Source organism: Barbus barbus (genome assembly GCF_936440315.1).
Source record: "Barbus barbus genome assembly, chromosome: 20".
In the NCBI taxonomy this organism is placed as follows: domain Eukaryota; kingdom Metazoa; phylum Chordata; class Actinopteri; order Cypriniformes; family Cyprinidae; genus Barbus; species Barbus barbus.
In genome coordinates this window covers 1,394,101-1,416,741 of record NC_136748.1, presented here as the reverse complement: position 1 = coordinate 1,416,741, position 22,641 = coordinate 1,394,101, and positions in this window count along the sequence as shown.

The window sequence follows — 22,641 nt, the reverse complement described above, 5'->3', positions numbered from 1 at the left end:
TTAGAGGTAACTGTAGTCAGCAGCTCCACAGCACTTTGCCTACTTCATTTGTCAGACTATGTCTCGCTTTAACTTCGATTTCTTCTTAACCCTCCAATTAAAGCCCACTAAAGCTCACCCTGGGAGATAGTGAGAAGAGCGGACAGCTGTCGAGAGTTACAAATGACAGAGCGTTCCGCTTTATCAACCTCAGTCACCAGGAATCCATGACATCAGCATTTACATGGCAGAAGATGAGATGAGGACAGCGGAATGAGAACAGGACCTTGAGTCCAGATCACTCACAACTACAGAAAAACAAGACACAAAGAAAACCTACAAATTATTCAGATTACCCTACAAACCACCCTGAAATATCCTATCAATTTGAAATAGCCTCTGAACACTCTACCAACCACCAGACCACCATATAAACCACCCAGAATACCCTATCAGCGGCTCTGAACACTCTACCAACCACCAAGTTTAATCTAACAACCATCTAGATCACCCTATAAATCACCCAGAACACCTTAAAAACCACCGGATCACCCTATCCACCACCCAGAACACCCGACAACCCTTCCTAATCAACCTGTCAACACTCTTAACACCTACCAACCACCCAGAGTACCCTATCAATCACCCAGAATGCCCTAAAATCCACCCAGAACACTGTGCAAAACACCAGATCACCCTACCAACCACACAGAATAGCCTATCAATCACCCAGACCACACTATAAAGCACCAGATCACCCAACTAATCACCCAGAACACCATAGAAATCACCAGATCACCCTACCAACCACCCAGAACACCCTGCAAACCACCAGAGCACCCTACAAACCATCAGATCACCCTACTACCTAACCAGAACACCCTACCAACCACCCAGATCACCCTACCAACCACCCATAGCACCCTACAAACCATCAGATCACCCTACTACCTAACCAGAACACCCTACCAACCACCCAGAGCACCCTACAAACCATCAGATCACCCTACTACCTACCCAGATCACCCTACCAACCACCCATAGCGCCCTGCAAACCATCCACATCACCCTATCAACCACTCTGAACACCCTGCAAACCATCCACATCATCCTATCAACCACTCTAAACACCTACCAACCACCCAGAACACCCTATCAATCACCCAGAACACCCTACAATCCACCCAGAACACTGTGCAAAGAAACACCAGAGCACCCTACCAACCACCCAGAACACCCTATCAATCACCCAGAACACCCTACAATCCACCCAGAACACTGTGCAAAGAAACACCAGAGCACCCTACCAATCAGACAGAATACCCTATGAATCATCCCAGACCACACTATAAAGCACCAGATCACCCAACCAACTACCCAGAACACCATACAAACCACCGGATCACCCTACCAATCACCCAGAACACCCTGTAAACCATCCACATCACCCTATCAACCACTCTGAACACCCTATAAACCACCAGGCCACGCTACAAACCACTGGATCACCCTACCAATAACCCAGATCACCCTACCAACCACACAGAGCACCCTGCAAACCATCAGATCACCCTACTATCTTCCCAGAATACCCTCCAAACCATCCACATCACCCTATCAACCACTCTGAACACCTACCAAGCACCCAGAGCACCCTGAAAACCATCAGATCACACTACTAACAACCAGAACACCAAACAAACCACCCAGTTCATCCTATTACCCATTCAGAACACCCTATCAATCGCACAGAACACCCTACAAACCATCAGATCACCCTACCACCTAGCCAGAACACTGTAAAATCTACCAGATCACCACAGAACCACTCAAAACACCCTCCCAACCACCCAGAGCACCCTGCAAACCATCAGATCATCCTACTAGCAACTCAGAATGCCAAACAAACCACCCAGTTCACCCTATTAATCATCCAGAATCATCCTATCAATCACACATAACACCCTACAAACCATCATATCACCCTACCACCTACCCAGAACACCCTACAAACCACCCAGAACACTGCACAAACCACCGGGTCACCATAGAAGCCACCCAGAACACCCCACAAATCACCAGATCACTCTACCAATAACCCAGAACACCCTATAAATCACTCCAAACACTCTACAAACCACCAGTTCAACATAGATACCACCAGGACACCATAGACACTACCAGATCCATCCCATGAACCACTCAGATAACCCCAACAACCACCCAGGTTACCCTAGCAACAACATAGAACACCCGATCAACCCAGGTCACCCTAGTAACCACTTAGAGGACTGTGGCGGTGAGTTTTACACATACAAGAACCACTAATTTTCTCTTGAGAAAATGCATAACTCTGGCTCAATCTACACTCTTCTCATCAGTCAAACCACAGCAGGCTAAATATCATTACCATATTTATTCTGCCTCTGTGCTGATAACAGAGAGAGAGAGAATGGTATAGCTACCGTATATAGGGCAGAGCAGAGAAAGCTGGGATTCTCGAGGAGTTTTTCTCTCTGTACACTACTGAGGAGGATGCCAGGGGAAAACCTGTTCCTGACCTGACACTGGTAATCGCCTCACCTGTGTGTGTGCTCCTCTGTTTGCTTTCAGATCTCTTTCCTGAGAGAGGAGAGCAGAGAACGATAAAACTGATGGCCTGAAACACAATTCAAATAAGCATTGCATTCTCGGTGTTTCTGTATAAGCACTATCTAGGACACTTTTGTGACTAGTTTGTTCTCTCTTTCAAAACAACTATTGTCAAGAGAATCTTGCACAGCAGGTTAATTAAAATAAATGAGTTACTTTAAGTAAATGAGTTTACATGTTCAAAGCAGTTACCAGAATAACATAAACTTACTTGCTTGTAAGTGCCTTGAACAAAACTTTGAATATCTTTCAAAGTGTTCACATGCTAGTAAATCAGTATTTATTTATTTATTTTTTGGTGAAGTTGTAAATAAAAGATTATTGGAGTATGATTCACTAGAAAATACTTATTCAGTGTTTGTACTTGCTGGTTGTTTATAATTGTTGTGAAATATACTAGCAATTTCTGAGTGAAAATTGTTTCAAAGTAAATCTTACAGCATTATTTTTTTTCATTGTGAACAAACATTGATATTCCGAACCTTGATATTTAAATTTTAGTCTAAATAGAGACACTTTATATTCACCAAAAGTGTCCAACATTTTGGCAAGTCAAACAAATAAGGACCCGTTAGTCACTGAACAAAACACTCAGTGTTTGTTCAGTGTTTGTCATGGTTCGGAGAGGGTTGTGTACCGTCATATGGCCCTGCATGTTTTACCTTAACACATACAGTCCATGTACAACAACCTACTCACTCACCGCCGATCAATGTGTGTCGAAACTGTGGATGGGTGTTGGAGGCGTTAGTCGAGTCGATGAGAGGCTGATCATTGAGAGGCTGCTTTGTTTCAGTAATGACGGCTTAAGCAAATGCCCATATTATCACTTTAAACACCTTTAACTATCAATCGGCTTGTGCAAACAGGCATAATGCTTTAGTGTGTTACAGCCAGACACCATTCAACAGCACATCTCTCACAATATAATGCAATGTTTAATTGTGAATGACTTTCTCTGCCTATATAACATATAACTAAACATAAGAAATTAAATACATAAAAAAAAAAAAAAACTTAATGTGTGTCTGAAAATGAACTATTACCATATAATCCTATTCACTTGAAAGTGAAAGTCACATTCATGGATAGTCAAATGTCACTCTCTAATCTAAACATGTACACATAACAACATAAAGCTACAAAAAATGATATATGTCTATATATATATATTACATTAACTTCTTATGTTTATATATGTAGAATATCAGAGACTGAATCAGACAAATTTGAGATGCAATCAGAACATTGAAACATGAGAAACTGGAATCCCACAGAGAGGCCCAAGGAAACAGGACGTCGTAAATCAGATTCCTAGCTCCAACTAGTCTGAAGCAAGCAAACTAACCAGCAAGCCTCTTTCACAAAACAGCTTACAACCTTGAGACAAAAGAACACTTACTGATAATTCCAATTCAGGAAGGAGACCGTCAAATTTGGGGCAAATAATCAAGACTGATGGTCAAAGAGATGGCCATCACATGTTCCACGACTGAATTCATGAGCGTACTTAGACTGACTTCTCCCCCACATAGAAGACAGTCCAAACCAAAATTTCTTTGTCTAAAGAAAATGCCTTCGTTCTCCATATAACTTTACAAAGACTTTCTTTTTCATATGCCCATAAAATCATCCTAAAAGGACATTTCTATGCAGAACCCCATATTATGTTTGTAACCCACATATTGAAGTGAAGTGAAGTGACATTCAGCCAAGTATGGTGACCCATACTCGGAATTCGTGCTCTGCATTTAACCCATCCAACATGCACACACACACAGCAGTGAACACACACACACCGTGAACACACACCCGGAGCAGTGGGCAGCCATTTTATGCTGCGGGGCCCGGGGAGCAGTTGGGGGTTCGGTGCCTTGCTCAAGGGCACCTCAGTCGTGGTATTGAGGGTGGAGAGAGCGCAGGACATTCACTTCCCCCACCTACAATTCCTGCCGGCCAGAGACTCGAACCCGCAACCTTCGGATTACAAGTCCGACTCTCTAACCATTAGGCCATGACTTCCCACGATACATAATCCCACGATTATGTTTTAATCAAATATTATGTATTTCTTTTTAATCATTATTGAATAGCTGAAGGAATCAGATGTGCGTTTGTTATGTATGAGTGTGAAAAATCATGCTTTAAATGTTTCTTCCAATCAATTCTTTGTCAAATGTCTCATATTCTGGTTATAGAAATCACATCCAAAATTATTCTTTGCAAGAGTGTGTAAAATTCGGACCATGTGACTGATAACATGCTGATTTATGATGGAAGGAACACCCCTAGCTAAGATAATAGCCTATCTAATTGGTCAAGACACCAGAGGGGATGTGTCCAGATGTCGAGTTTAAAAACTCGGGACACCATCAAACTCTCTCTTAGTCACCCTTTGCTCTTCTTCTTAAAAATGCTCTCTTACAACCTCTTGGTCCTCTCCCTTCTCCTCTTCTTCTCTTTTGCCACAGCGTTTTGACGCTGCTCTTTGAGCGTGCTCTGGCTGCTACCACATGTGCCAGCTGCTACCACAAGGAGAAGAAAACCAACCTAGTTTCCTTATATCCTTTTATTCTTTTACTTTAATTTATTTTCTATTCTGTTGTGAGTTTCGTGTACTCAGTTAAGTTTTGCCGCCACGACTCGTCTCCGACTCGAGTCTGTGACCGCCTCAAAACTTCTACCAGCCACAACTCCATTGGCTTCCCAAGACGTCACTTCACGACTACTGAACTCTCAACCAATCAGACACTTCGGGGAACCCCCTGTCTGCAACGACGACACAAAGGAAACCCCGTAACACAGGCAAAGCAAGCAAGTAACACCTCCAGGTTCTAACTGAATCGGTGCAGTTAATATCAATTTTAGCCTCATTGAGAAACTCAAAGCGAGGGTTAAATAAGTGATTGATGGTTGTTCAGGTCGATGCAATAGCACATATTGCTGTAAACTTGGGATTTCTCATTTTTATTCTCTTAAACTCATCCTTTCCTCACTTTCTCTCTTTCTGCAACGTGTGAATGTGTGAATGCTTGTGTTCATGTGTTAGATTAGTTTATGTCTTAGGTTTATATAAATAAAATCTGATTTATATTGAAAAGAGAAGTATCTTGTGTTTTGTGCTCACAAGTTAATGCCTTAATCTGTCGATCTAGTTACTGTGCTATTAAATAGTGTTTTCACTATATTTTGGATTTTAATATCCAGTGCAGAGTTTGTTATACGGTTCGTTCAGTGAATCACCGTAACACTGATTCTGTTCAAATCTCTATAAAATCATAAATTATTCCCTTTGAGCTAAATTAAACTATTTCTTTAAATTACATATTAATATTACGTTTTTTTTTATTATTATTACGTTACATATATATAACAAAAGTGCTGTATCAATCCTGCTGTTGTCTATTAGGTTTGTTGTTGTTAAACGGTCAATGCTACATTTAACATTTAAGGTGCTGATGAAAGAGCTTCTCCTTTTTAGAGCCACTTTCAACATCTTTGTGTCATGTTTAATGCATTTGCTCACAATGATTAGACATAAGAGAAGACTTAAAAACATCTGTTAACAAAAATCAGTACATATGAACATGTATTAATTTATTATGTTTTAGTATGTTGAATTGCACTCCCATCCAGGCTGGGAAGCTTTTAATAAACACTGCAGATGATATGTGTTTATGAGACTTTAAGGCATAATTTTATATGTCCGAGACAAATGCAAGTCTTAACAAAAAAACTGTGATTCCCTTTTAGGTTCCTATTTTCTGAATAACGTGCTTCATAATAATACGAGAGAAATAGTTGAAAGTTTTGTTCCTGATTATGGGACATCCATTTTTTAAGAGACACTAAATTAAATTAGCAATTGGGTTGGAAATATATATAACTTAGTGCTGTAAAAGTTCACTCGGTTATTTGCAGTTGATTAATTGCTTAATTAATGATATTTTACAATGTAGCTTGATCTCTTTAACATTTTAATGTGCCGGCCTCGCACATAATACTCATTAGAAATTAATGAAGACAAGAAATTACTGTAGACAATGCAATCATTAAAACTGTTGTAATTATGAGATCCCTCACTGATTTTTTTTTTATGCCAGAAACATTAAAATCATACATGTATTTCATATACGTCCACTGACGGAGCCGCTGCACGTAAAGGAGTAGTTCACTGGTGTTTTTATGGGTCTGATGTGACATTAACAGTCATGAGATGAATGCTTTGTCTCAGATGAACTGTAATGTTACAGTCAAAGTAAGGATGAACATTTTCAGTGAGTCTTCCTCCTAGCATTTAAGAGACTATATAAGCAATAATGGGGGATGTATTAATTTAAATTAAGCACAAAACAACATATGAGAATGTTTAGATCAAATATAAAAAGGTATAATCGGAGGGAAAACATGCCCTAAAGCAATAGTTCTTAAATCTGCCCTCTGTCATTTTGTCTGTTGAGCTCTTAAAAGACCCAAAAGATCACAAAAAAGGCTGAAAATATCATGCATGTTACGGGGCTGACGAGACGTGAGACATGCGGATCCATATGCAAAGCTTTATTATAAAACATGGTCATAAAACAGGCAGGGTCAGAGATCGGCAAACAGGTATGGTGGAGGCAAGACAAAGCAATCCGTGGAGCAAGCGTGGGTCGACGAACGGCGAACAGTATCCAAAGGGGCAAGGCAGAGAGATAATCCAGAAACGAAAGCAATAATCCAAACGGGGAGCGAACACAGTCGAAACGGCAAGGCAAAGGGGTAAATCCAGTAAACACGGGCAGGGTCAGACACGGCAGGAAAACAAGGCAAGACTAAGACTAGAACAATGGCTCTGTAAAGTTGCTATCGCTGGGTTAGTGATAAACGCTAACAATACTCGGCCGAGAGCAAGAGGAAGTCCCAGGTTAAATAGAGAGTGAGTGATTGTGAAATGAGCATCAGGTGTGTGTGATGTGTGAATGGTGACAGCGGTGATCTGTGCAATGCATTGTGGGAAATGGAGTCCAGTGTGTTGTGAGTGAAAGTCAATGTGGTGAACGGGTGACCTCTGGTGGTGGTTAACCGGGAGAGCATGGACCAGATTCGTGACAATGCATGTGGTTTTTATGTGTTCGCTTTTTACATGTAAACGAGGGTACACATGTACAAAAACAGACGGCCGGATTAACAAAAAGGCATGACTAAGGGCAAGTTTTACTAACAGTTTGTGCCAGCGCAAACCGTCTTTTGGCATTAAAATTGTACTGTCAGATTTACTAAAGATGTGCAGTGACAAATTAGCGCTGTAAAGGTGTGGACACTGTTATTTTTGTGCCTGACCTTATTTAATATGGATATTTAGAAGTTTCCCTTTCAGACGCAAAATTTATGGGAGGAAAGTATTCAAATGAATCACACAACGAGATTTACTAATGCTTGCACTCGTCAAATTACTGGCATTTACGCAATTATTTAACGCCCAAAAAAAGCACGTCTTAAACTGTTTTGTGCTTCAAATGGCTGCAATAGTTGTTGCTGGAGGAGGCACCAGAGAACAGAGAGCATGCGGTAGAAGGGAAAGGATTTTTTCCACACGTAGTAATTTATTTTGAATGCCAGAACACCACATTATCTGAGCATATCGTTTGCCAAGCCATGTTATTTTTAATTTGCTTCAGAAAATAAAAGACGACTTGAAACCCTCAACTAGGAGTCACACAATACCAGGGGCACGTTCAAGCTCAGACCGGTGTCCAACGTTTTGCTACGCTTTCTGGGTTGAATGACATGTTTCCTGGAAACGGTGTGAAACGGGGATTGAGATACGTTTTCTTGTTTGGTGGGTGTGTCAAAAATGTCAGCCCAATCAGCAGCAACATGTATGTAAACCACGCGGTATTAAAGAGACAGCTCGCACAATGGGTCCAAGTGAAGTCGTTTACAAATGTGTCCGCTGCAGCTCGGTACACGCAACAATTGAAGATATTCAAAGAGAATACTTCCAAAGGCTGTGTGTTCTACTGTACATGTAAGCTAATGTACAAAACGTTAAAAATCATTCATTTGCTGAATGAAATCCAATACTTTTTTCTTACTAATTTTCATTGCTGATTCCAAGACTAGTGTCTGTTTTGCTTGAGCACGTCAAATTTTCTCACTAAATATGATGCATTTTTGTAGTATTTTTGCTTTAACAAGCGTTTGTGTGGTGAAGAAGACTTACATTAACAACTAACCATTAGAGAAAACTGCCACAAAGATGTGATTCCTGTCTTCCTCTGAGCCAAATTACAACTATTACAACTACATGAAGTCGTGGCCTAATGGTTAGAGAGTCGGACTCATAATCCAAAGGTTGTGGGTTCGAGTCTCGGGCTGGCAGGGATTGTAGGTGGGGGGAGTGAATGTCCAGCGCTCTCTCCACCCTCAATACCACGACTGAGGTGCCCTTGAGCAAGGCACCGAACCCCCAACTGCTCCCCGGGCGCTGCAGCATAAATGCTGCCCACTGCTCCGGGTGTGTGTTCACGGTGTGTGTGTGTTCACTGCTGTGTGTGTGTTCACTGCTGTGTGTGTGTTCACTGCTGTGTGTATGTGTGTTCACTGCTGTGTGTGTGTGTGTTCACTGCTGTGTGTGTGTGTGTGTGTGTGTGTTCACTGCTGTGTGTGTGTGTGTTCACTGCTGTGTGTGTGTGTGTTCACTGCTGTGTGTGTGTGTGTTCACTGCTGTGTGTGTGCATGTTGGATGGGTTAAATGCAGAGCAAGAATTCCGAGTATGGGTCACCATGCTTGGCCATAAGAAATTTTGTAAAGACAAAAATGGTAATTTCTTGTTAAATATACTCCAGTAATCTTTGTTTTATTTACAACTTATAAACATATTTTTACAGTGTGATGTAGCTGATTTATATTAGTTCATCAGTATCCATTAAATGATGACCAGAGGATCATAATTAATTTTCAGCAAGAGTTTGAATGTGAATGGCCCCATTATAAAATGGTGCGCACACTATACAACCAGATTATTTTATTAGACTTATTAAGACTTATTTTCCTTATTTCGTTAAAAGTTTCCAATGCTTGTTACATTAATTTTGTTGGTTTTAATATTACATTGAAGGTGGGAAAGGATTTTTACATCTCAAAAAGCTGCATTTTTAACAGAGGTGTGTAGACTTTTATACCCACTGAATATCCTCACATTCACTCTCTGTGGATACTGGCTGCTGACATGCCAGACTCTGGAGTGAAACCATTCCAGCTGCTAGCATCAGGGATTAATCAATAGATCTTCTTTCCAGTGCCTACAAAACATCTTACCTGTCTGTTTAGTCCAGAACTGGCACATCATTACTGTCCTTTTTGCTTTTCAGTTGCCAAAGTTTTAATACAGGTTTGAGTCACCTAATACATCATTGCACTTTACGGTATACACAGTACTAAAGATGTGCAGATTTCTCTCCTGATTCAGACAAGAAGACTTCACTGGAGGAAGTCATCATTTACATTAATTTAGCCAGAAACAAAAGTTAACACATCGTAATGGATTTGTTCCTTACAAGCACACAGATGTTAATCGATGGACTGGAGTGAAGTGGATTACTTGTGAATTATTGTGATGTTTTTATCAGCTGTTTGGACTCTGACAGCAAATAATGTCACACATAATTGGAATGGCATGTAGCACAGTGTTAAATATGCAATTCTGAAGTAGAAAGACTAAAATAATATTTTCCTGTAAATCGTATTACAATATATATATATATTATTTTTTTTACACTTTATTATTAATTAATAATTAATCAATTAACAAATTATTAATTCTTTATTAATAAATCTGCTCCAGAGATTAGTAAAATGTATAAAATCATTTCAACAAATTTAAATAGCACATTAAATGTATATTTCTCTTCATAAAAGTATTTTGCGCTCCTGAGAATCACATTGATTTGTGTGACATTTGACATTTTCATTCATATGATCAAATGAGAATCCATGTACCTGCTGGAGAGTCGAAGTAATTTTGTAGTGGTTTTTTTTCTTTTGTTTTTAATATGTATATATATAGTATTATTGACTTTTATCTGGGATTTTTACTTTTAGTTATTACTAATGCTGTCAAACGATTAATCGTGATAAAAGGTTTTGTTTACATAATAATGTGTGTGTACTGTGTATATTTATTATGTATATATAAAGACACACACTAACAGCATAAATTTTGAAAACATTTAAGTGTATTTACATGTACATATTTATATTCATAGAAATTACATCATATTTAAATATATTTTATATATAAACGTAACAAATTTTTCTTAAATATATACATGCATGTGTGTGCATATGCAAAAACTTTTATTTTGCATGCGGTTAATCGTTTGCCAGCACTACTTAGAACAAAGTTAAAATACTGTAAATGAGAAATGTTACCTAGGCAACTAGCTGAAGTTTAATTTTATATATATATATATTATTTTAGTTAAAGTTTACTTTATTTCAAGAGACAATTTTTGTTTAATATTTTAGTTTTTAGTGAACTATAATAACCCTGGTTAAGACTGTAAGAGATGGCTCCGCTGACAACTGCTGTCATTTGGTGTGGAAAACAGCTGTGCAAAGATTCTTCCAAATAACAAAAGACAAATAACAGCATACAGGTTTCAACATTTACAGAAATCTAATTTTTGGTGAATTTGTTCATTTAAACGGCTTGTGATTCCCTCCATGCTAGTTCACCTCCTCTTCAATAATCTGGCTCTTTACAGCTGGACGCTCGGCGCTTTACCTTCACATTTAGCTTTCAATTAGCCCTGTGAACATTTTCAACACTTTGGCACAATGGTTTTATAGGCCAGTGTCTTCAGCCATTAGCAGTGCTTGCAACATCGGCGAGTGATAAACCATCTGGCCTGCCTCCCAAAGAGATTGAGCACACGTAATGGAGTGAAAAAGTAAAAGCAATTAATGTCACATTAATATAATGATAATAATGCCTTCCCTTGCAGCTCGGGCGAGTGAAGTAGAGGCCAGGGACGAATTAGAGCAGTGTGTCACGTGAGAGACGCCACTCGCTCTCTGGGGAGAAGATGAGAGATCTCTGGAGAGCAGAGGAGAAAACAGAGCTCACTTCACTGGAGCTGCTGTACAGTACGGGTAGTCAGTCTCGTTAACTACCAGCATATACCAGTCTGATCTAATTTACAGATTAAGGTAAATCACATTAGTGACATTTTGGCCCAAAAGGTCTACTGTCAACAGGGATGTATGAAGCAGAAGTCACTTTCAAGCCAAACAGCTTTCTGATTTTTATATTAAATAAAATGTGTTATTTTAATGTTAGTTTGGTTTGAATGATTTTAAATATGTCTATGGTTTTTATTCATTTTATTTCATTAATTTATTTTATTTTTATTAATTATTATTTTTAGCTAACTATAATAAATCTTGTCTACAGGGCATTTGCTTGACCAGCCCCTTGTGAATACTTTACTTTCATGCAAAACTCTCAGTTATGTGGATTTCTATTGAAATGACTGGATTTTGTCACATAAAATTTGCAGAACAACAGTAAATGTGACTGAACCTGTATTTTTGCCAATAAACGCCAACTTAGACAGTAAATTGTGCAAACTGGACTCTTTTTGGAATCGGACTGTAAATATGCAATGGTAAAAACCTGTCAATTGATTAACTATAATAACTGTTAATAAAAATTGTAACAGATCTTCATTTACATTATGCATTTGGCACATCGCATTCAAGGCACACATATACATTTGATCAGTTCTTGCTTTTCTTAGGAATCGAACCCATGACATCGGTGTTGCTAACACCATGTTCTACTGTTTGAAATATCTGATGTGATGTATAGTTTTTTGAAGTGAAAAATAATTTACAGTGAAAAAGTGTAAACTGACATTCCCAGAATTCTCTGTGACACTTTACATTTAATGGTTTTTCACTGAAATAATGGTTTTGTCTTGGTTTTTCCTATCAGTTATCTAACATAAACCCTGACATATATCTTATGATATTTATCTCTTGAAGGATCGCAAAATTCCGAAATGATTGATAAAATATAGTAGACTGAGTTACAATATAAGAGTCTTTTCCCCAATGCTTTTGGAGGCAGGTGTGTATTGTAGATGATGTACTGGACAGAGTAGCCTACTATTGTGTGTGTGTGTGTGTGTGTACGTTTAGGGCTAATCATGTCTCCCTGCTGTTGCTCTGTCTCTTTCTATCTCTTGACCCTTCTGTGTTGGTGCTGCCCCTCTCTATCAGTGTTAATTTCACTACATCTCCAGGGTGGCTTATATTGGAATATCTTAACCAACCGGCTACATTAGCATAGCGTGATGGATGCGCTTGAATCTCAGGCCAGATAATGTCCACACTTTGCATTTTAAACTAAGCAGCGCCACCCATTCTCATGGTAGACAATTAAACCCCATCATATTAGCAGATTTCCTGGCAAAATATGCACAGGCATTATATTTAAAGATTATTTTCTGAGGATTTCACCAGAGTTGCTGATGTCATAGACAGATAAATGACTAATAAACACAGTGTCAAGTGTGGATCCATGCTTTAAAAAATAAATAAAAAAAATTTAAGTTTTAAACCAAACCATAAATATAAATTAATTTGAGAAAAAGTAATACATTTTCGCTGTAAAAACATTTTTTGAAAAAAGTTTTTTTTTTCTTTGAAAGTTGGTTTCAACATTTTTTTCAATGTAGTATTAATAGCAACTAAAAGGACTGGTGTCACTGATCTAGGATAAAGATTCGTAACATTATCAGTAAATCAGTAATTTGAACCATAGAGGGTTAAACAAACAGTTACACCTTCATAATGTTTAAAACACATACCAATCAGAACATAATTATTTATAATTTATAAGCTGCTAGACATTCATCACAATATGAAAAGGAAACAAACAAAAAAAAAACACTGTAAGGCATAATGTACAGTCAGTCATTATTGCAAAATAAACCAAAATAAGCAGTTACCTATGTTGTGTCAAATTACTGACACTAGCATTCGCATTTGGCAGCATTTGTCAAATTTGCATGCCAGCCAATCCCCCTGACATACAAAGCGGGCCTTGGGTCAGGCAATGGCTGCACTTGTGGTCCAGGAGTGTCTGTGGCTTAACCTTTCAGAGATGCGGGATGTAGAGAAACACGCCATGTCGTTAGTCGGGAAGTCATGGCCTAATGGTTAGAGTCGGACTTGTAAACCAAAGATTCGAGTCTCAGGCCGGCAGGAATTGTAGGTGGGGGGAGTGAATGTCCAGCGCTCATAAATGGCTGCCCACTGCTCCGGTGTGTGTTCACGGTGTGTTTGTTCACTGCTGTGTGTGTGCACTTTGGATGGGTTAAATGCAGAGCACAAATTCAGAGTATGGGTCACCATACTTGGCCGTATGTCAAGTCACTTTCACTTTCACTTAATTACCGTAATTCCGAGATGACAACACGTGATGTTCAACTCGGTACTGTTCATGTCCTCGGACTGGGGATTATCCGTTTCTATAGCGACAGTCAACAAAATGAACCCGCGACCATGTAAAAATGTTACTGGCAGCTGTAAAACACATAACATTACATTTGTATGCTACTGCGAAATATTGTAGAACACGGAAAGTGTTTTAAACAAAAATAATTACTAACTCTTTGTTTGTTTGTTTTTTGTTTGTTTGTTATGATTAATGACGGCGATAAATGTACATTATTGCTAACCTAAACAAACAAGAACAAAATAATAACAGTATGAACACTTCCATAATGTTTTTATATTATAGTATCTATATATGTATCTATTTCCTCCTTTTTAGAGCAGTAATAGCTTTCTTTGAAAGCGCCGCCATTTTTTTCTGGTTCCGCGTGAGGTGCTACAGTCACGTGGTACAAGCCGTAGCTCTCAGAAAACTCCCAGTTCACAAGTTATAATTACGAGTGACGCACCCACTGAGAAACCTGATGAAAGTGCTCTAGTTATTGGCGATTCCATTGTACGGAACGTGAAAATAGAGACACCAGCCTCCATAGTCCAATGTTTACCAGGAGCCAGAGCGCCTGACATCTTGGCAAATTCAAAAGTGCTGGCTAATGCTAATTAGCTTAAATTCAGTAAGATTTTGAGGTAGATGTCCTGCAGAGAGGGGAGAGCAGACCCTGAGATGCACTCAGCTAAGCGCACAACTCTCTGTAGAGCTTTGCAGTCCTGATTTGAGCTGTTTCCATACCACACTGAGATGCACTGAGTCAATACACTTTCTATGGTCCCTGAATAGAAAGTGTTCAGGATTGCTGGTGAGACCCTGAATTTCCTCAGCTGTCACAGATGGTACAGTCTTTGCCTGGCTTTCTTAACCTGTGTTTGGATATGTGTAGTCCAAGTCAGGTTCTCTGAGATGTTTACACCGAGGTACTTGAAGCTACTCACCCTCTCCACAGGGGTCCCACTGATCATAAGAGGAGTGTAGGGCTGCTGCTGTCTCTTCCTAAAGTCCATGATCAGCTCTTTAGTTTTGCTCACGTTCAGAGAGAGACAGTTGTCCTGGCACCATGATGTGAGTCTCTTTACCTCATCCAAGTATGCGGTCTCATCATTGTTGGAGATGAGGCCCAGAACCACAGTATCATCAGCGAATTTGATAATAAATGTGGAGCTGTGAGAGGACACGCAGTCATGTGTGTAGAGAGAGTAAAGCAGGGGACTCAGGACACAGCCCTGTGGGGCTCCTACGTTCATGGCCGATTTTCACCACTTGAGGTCTGCCGGTGAGGAAGTCTTGAATCCAGTCACAGAGGGAGGAGTTTAGGCCAAGGTCTGTGAGTTTAGAAGCCAGCTTGATGGGGACTATAGTGTTGAAAGCTGAGCTATAGTCAATGAATAGCAGCCTTACATAATTCCCATTGTTGCTGTCCAAGTGTGTGAGGGAAGAGTGGAGGACGTGAGAGATGGCATCGTCCGTAGATCTGTTTTGGTGATAGGCAAACTGAAGAGGGTCCAAAGTATCAGGTATGGAGGAGCAAATGTGGCTCTTTACAAGTCTCTCAAAAACCTTCATGATTATAGAAGTGAGGGCAACTGGGAGATAGTCATTCAGGCAAGAGGGTTTATTGTTCTTAGGCACAGGGATTATGACAGATTTTTTAAATGAGGTGGGAACCACGGAGGTAGCAAGGTACTCATTAAAGATAGAAGTGAACAAACCAGCGAGCTGATCAGTGCAGGACCTCAGAACACGGCCGGTTATCCCATCAGGTCCGGCTGCTTTCTTGACGTTCACTTTCGTTAGTGCCCTCCGAACCTCATCCTCTGACACGGTGATTACAGGATCATCGCTGCTCTGCATGCTGCTTCCTGACGCGCTGGATGGCAGAGACATGCTGCCGCAATCGAAGCGGCCGTAGAAGATATTTAACTCGTCGGCCAGCAACGGATCTGCTCTCACCTCAGCGGAGGATTTGTTTCCGAAGGCACAGATTGTCCTCAGTCCCTGCCACATCCGTCGAGAGTCATTGAGCTGGAAATGAGACTCAATTCTCTCTCTGTATCTGTGTTTGGCGGCTCTTACTGCGCGTCGGAGAGCATAGCACGATGCTTTGTACTTACTCATATTCCCGGTCAGAAGAGCCTCATTGTAAGCGGCAGTGCGTGTGTTAACCGCAGCACGGATTGTTCTGTCCACCCACGGTTTCTGATTGGAGAATGTCCTTACCGTTATTGTTTCTGTAGCTTGCTCGGTTAGCGTGTTTACAAAGCTTAATGCTACATCCGTGAACTCACTGACGTCAGAAGAACTCGCCCGGAACATGTCCCAGTCGACGTCATCAAGAGCCGACTGTAGCATAGCTTCTGAGTGGGAGGACCAGCGCGTCACTATTCTCTGCACCGGAGGATCCTGAACGAGCCTTTGTTTATATTCCAGTGTGAGAAAAATGGCGGCATGGTCCGATTTGCCAAAAGCCGGTAGTGAGCGGGCTTTGTAGGCATTCTTGAACTGAGTGTAGCAATGATCCAGTGTATTTGGTCCTCTAGTTGGACAGGATACATGTTGATAAAAGTTTGGCATGACCTGCCTGAGGTTGGCTTTGTTAAAGTCCCCCGCGATGATAAAGGCAGCGTCAGGATGTTTGTTAATGTAGCCACTGAGCACATCGTGAAGCTTAGACAAAGCCAAGCCGGTGTCCGCCTGTGGTGAAATGTACACAGCAGTAACTATGATCGATAAAAACTCCCGGGGCAGATAAAATGGGCGGCAAATAATGGAAAGATGCTCCAGATGAGGCGAGCAGGAATGCGACAGAATGGAGATATTCCTGGGATCACACCATTTCTTGTTAATCCTGAAACACACTCCTCCACCCCTGGAGGATGTTACAGTCCCTAATGTCCCGTTGGAAAATAATCCTGACTCTAAGATCGTCCATCTTATTCTCCAAGGATTGGACATTTGCGAGCAGAATGTGAGCCCTTTTCCTTAGTCTATCTCGAATCCCAGCGCGTTTCGCGTGGTGTTTCTTGATCCTTCGCCTCGGAGGGTTATTGTTTATCTCCGTGTTCTGAAGAATCTCCAGAGGCCATGCTGGATTCATGGCTAAAGTGTCCTGGAACAGGTTAGTGTAGCGGTTTCCAATGTCCAAAAGTGTTTCTTTGTTATAGGTGATCAGTGCCGACGTGAGATGTATAAAAAGAGAAAGTAAAACTAAATAAAAAAGTAAATAAAAACACAATCTTAGCGGAGCGACCTGGACGGTGTCCGAACACAGCGGCGCCGTTTTGAAAGATTAAGGAAAAGAGTCCAACACCGTGGTATAATGAGCACACTCGGGCCCTAAAGAGAGCAGAAACATGGCTATCACCAGTGCTGACAGATTTAATAACTCAAGTAAGAGCCCCCTCTATGCCTTGAAGTGGCACCTATTCATTACATGGTGTTCTTCCCAAGGTTAAATCCTCCAAGACCGCACCTCACCCCCTCTTGGAGCCTCTATTTGGTCTTACAGACCCTACAGCATTGGTCTCAAAATCAATTCCTGGAGGGCCGCAGCTCTGCACAGTTTAGCTCCAACCCTAATCAGACACACCTGATCCAACTAATCAAGGTCTTCAGGATTACTAGAAACTTCCAAGCAGGTGTGATTTGGAGCTGGTTGGAGCTAAACTCTGCAGACCTGTGGTCCTCCAGGAACTGAGTTTGAGACCACTGCCCAATGGATGGAGTGATGAAGTGATCTATCCATGTGTCTAGAGTTCAGTCCAGCAGACTCTCATGTTGTCCTGAGATCCCTAGACCAGATATGTGTCAAAGTTCCCACTGCTCTCTTCAGGGATCAAGTGGTGAACTTGCAAGCAATCCCTCATGATGAGGGAGACCCAGTCCTGTCTCTGTTATGTCCAGTATGCACCTGTACCACACAGAGAGAACTTTAGAAATCTGAGCATCTCTTTTGTCTGCCTTGGAGGACAGCAGAAGGGGAAGGCTGTCTCAAAACAAAGAACAGCCCACTGGATTGTGGATGTCATTCTATTGGCGTACAAAGCCCAAGGCATACCATGCCCCATGGGAATGAGAGCTCACTCTACCAGGAGTGTTGCAACCTACTCAGCTTTAGCAAATGGCACACAGTTGGCAGACATCTGCAGAGCTGCGGGCTGGGCTACATCCAACACCTTCCCGGGATTTTATAATCTCCAGGTAGAGCCAGTTTCGTCCCAAGTCTTGGATACCAACAAGTAAAACTCGGGCGGCAAAAAAAAGGGAGCACCCCATGCCTGAGGTACCTAGGAAATTTTTTCTACCTCCAAGCACTCAGTAGAGGAATTTGGTACCAGACCCATTACTTGTGGTGTGTCCCATTTTCAGGTGAGCCCTTGCACTTGGATTAATGCTCCATATGTGTTGATTCTCTATTGGTAATCCCATATGATGCAATTTCAACAGTTTGGTTTCACTTCTGTGAACCCTGTGTCTTTTACCTGGACGAAGCCTCACTCTGTCACCAGTCTTTGTGGTCAGTAGTCTCTCCCTTACCAGGTAGAGCCCAACAAAGGGACTTCTTCCCTGTGTAGCACTTCCCACCAGGAAAGTATATTGGATGTCTTTCCACATGCCAACCTTTGGGCGGGATGTGGTCTCTGTAATGTCCATGCACCGCGGAATCTCGTAACACAGTTTCGGTGATTGTGGTGTTTAGTATAAGGACCCCTAGTGTCAGTAATTCAACACAACATCAAAGTGACTGACGGATAGAGAAAATCTCAGTTACGTAGGGTGACCATACGTCCTCTTTTCCCTGGACATGTCCTCTTTTTGGACCTAAAAAAATATGTCTGGCCAGGATTTCTAAATCGCCCAAAATGTCCGGGATTTGGCTTTTGCTTTCTACAGTCGCCATTCATTGTGTGTATTTTTGTATTAAATCCCTGCAGGGGACTGTTTTCTGAATCCCGCTCCCAATTTCTGATCATTACGGCCTTCTCTCGCAAACATTCTAATGTTGAATATAATTTTCATGCATCAGGGAGCCTCTATTAATATGTGGAGTATTTAAATCGCTTTGGATGCAGCTCGTGTTGGATGCAGGGTTGCCAAGTCCACATTTTTTTCCACAAAGGAAGAAAGATGTACATATTTGGAACAAAATGAGGGTCAATAAATGATGACGGGATTTACATTTTTGGCACTGACAAACTATTGCTGTAAAATACTGTTTTTTGTAACATTTGTAAAGTGTTGCTGTTTATAATGTTTTAAAACTATTTAATTAAACTATTCATTGTTCACTGACAGTTCTGCTATGAATATGTTCCAATCTGACAGAAGTGTCACTGGCGGCATGACTGTGTAAGATGTGCTGATGGCTTCTACAAAGCTGTCAGAGGCATCGGGCACCTGATCAATGCCAGTAAATCAAACTGACTCTTTATGTGACAGGAGACAGTTGTACATTTATATGCTGCTGTATGAAATAACATCTTGAGCTTATGTCACATGCCTGCTTGAACTCCAAACCCTGTCTGATTCAATACCTGATGAGAGATTTGTACATATCTGTGAGCATTTTACTGACAGTTATCACTCTCGTGATGTTTTTCTTTACAATAATATTTTTCCTGAGGACTGCTAAAAGTAAATCATCATTTCTATGTTTAGCAAGAACTCATTTTTTAAAGTAACTATTAGGCTAATTACCCATTAGGTTTGGAACAGAGGACCAGTTCTAAATCTTATTTAGAATTTAAATAAATAAATTGCATATAAAGTGAATGTATTAAAAAAAATGCATCTTTTTTCTGTTTTATACTAAGGGGGGATAAAACACCAGAAAAAATGAATAAAACCTAGAATAATTTCTGCAGTCTATAAATATAGTCAATATGAGTTCTGCACATCTGCAGAACTCATATTGTGTCATGAGAAAATAAAATTTAAACAATATTGAGTGCTATTTGTCTTAGTCGAACTAAATGTCTTGCAGTGTAACTGCAATTTTATCATGAATCATGCAGCATTTTTGCTTGCAATGTAGAAAACTCATTGTCGCAACAAAGTTAATATTTTACTCCCGTTTAGGAAGTTTGCTGGTCACTGCATTCTCAGCTCATAACACTATGATACACATAGTGTGACGACCACATGCAAAAAGAGAGCTGCTGATGTGAAATCACCTCTCATTACGAGCTGCAGCTTGCTGAGAAGTCGCTCATGCGTTCTGCCGTTCCTCCACCCAGATGGCTCATAAAATCAGATGCATAGGGATGGATTTTGGAATATGAGACAAACAAGGAGATTAATGTAATGGCGCACACGTGCAGATGAAGCAGCAGTAATGACAAGACCTCTCAACGGCGTGGAGATGAAGGTGTGTGTCTGTGTGTGTGTGTCAGGGGGAGGGAGTCTGTGTTGCAGGAATATGTCCCAGCTCTCCACAAATGATGGATCGCAACAGTAGGAAGAACAAAACCAAGCATTGCTCATGCTGTCACCACAATGAAACAGCTACATAACAGCATTTGGTCACAATGCGAGCAGCAGAGATGCCAGGCCATCATGCCACTTCTACTGGAAGTCAAAGACTTCATCCATCACATGTCCAATCCCTTTAGCATTTGACTGTGCACAGCGCTTTCACGCGAGTTGCCTTGCGAGGAACTTCCTCAGGAGTCGCTGAAGAGCTTTGATCCATTTATTTTACCTGCCATTGTTTCAGATGCGTAGTTGTTCTGTTGGGGTTTAAGAGGATCCAGTCAAATGTGTGCTGTAGATGAGGAACATCTTAAGAGATTCACCTGCCATGCCTACAACTTCTTCCAGAAATTTTCTTAGAAATTTTAAGTAATTTTAAGGATGCAAATAAAATATTTTTCAAAGCAACACTGTATAATTTCTGAGGCACAGGCAGCAAATAGAATTGTTTTCCAGGGATAAAACAGCCTAAAAGCTGAATAAAGTGTTCAATCCTGTAATCACAAACTGTGACTGATCCATTGGATCTAGCTTGCAGTTGGGTGAAAGTCAGGAACTTTCTCTGGTTTTGTTGGTGATGCTTGCACAATGTTTGCATACACTCTTAAAAATAAAGGGGGTTTTTGCAATGCCGTAGAAGGATGATTTTAGGTTCCCCAAAAACCTTTTAGTGAACAGTTCTTAAAAGAACCCCTTTTTTGTTTTGTGAAGAACATTTTATTATTCTAAAGAACCTTTTTCCACTATAAAGAACCATTTTGTGAAATGGAAAGGTTCTGTGGATGTTCTTCATGGAACCATAAATGCCAATAAAGAGCCTTTATTTTGAAGAGCCTTTCACAAATGAAGCAGATGTAAACACCAAGATGTGCATAAAATCATAAAATGTGCATGAAAATGTATGCCCTCAGTCTGACAAGAAAATAGACACATAAACATTCATCTAAAAACATTCAATGAATAATTTCTCAATGTGCAAAAAACAAACAAACAAACAAAAACACATGTGACTTTGCCACAACATGTGATTAGATATCTGTACTAACCAGCACACCATTCTCATCACACACCATGTCAAATTTTGTCTTAGTGATTCTAAAATACCCCGAGCCAAAGTCTGTCATCAAAATGATTTGGTATAATCACCTCCCAGAAGTGTTTTGCATGACTGCATTCCCAACCATAATCTGCCTCCGAACACCAGATAACATGGCAGCATTTGTTTTTGTGTTTTGTCTGCATAATCTAAGGTACATTTGCTGCTTTGGATGGCAATATAGCTACACTGATGAGGCGTCAGTGCCTTATCAAAGTGAACAAAAATTCTAACCAGCATGCAAGTCAGACATCGATCGGTCTGCACAGCACAGCATCAAGTCGTTGTGAAAAAATATGATACTCTTCCCCTATTGCCACTTTCTGACATGTAATCCTCTCCCAAGACAAACTTTCTGGAAAGGGACCACAATTATAGGGACTTTTCCACATTCATATTCACACATACACCAGGAACCACCACTAACAACAACCAGTTTTTGTATGCCATTTGAGGACGGCAGGATTGGAGCTGCGCTTTTGTTATTCTTTACTTTGTTGGTTGAATGGTTTTTAAACATGGGAGTTGGAAAGGCAATGTGCAAATGTCAGAAAGTCAATTGAAAGAGCAGGAGTGATGAGGATTAGAACATTGAGAAAAAAATGCTTACTATTCATCATATTATAGTTTAATGTGCAGGGTTTTTGTTGTTGTGGTGGTTGATTCCAACAATAATTTAGTAAATGTACACTTTGACTTTGATTTCTTCCATCAAAAAAATGCTCAGGAGGGCTTGTTCCTCACTGTTGATGTAATTGTTGCAAGACTCCATGTTTTTGCCTTGAAGACATATCTAAGAAACAAGCTGACAAATATGTCACAAGAAATTCTTTTTTAGCAAATGTTAAGTAAATTTTTAGTAGGCTGTTAGAAGTACAACGTATGTAGACAGATCGTATTATAAAAGGGCTTCGGTAAACATATGCATCACTGCACTACATA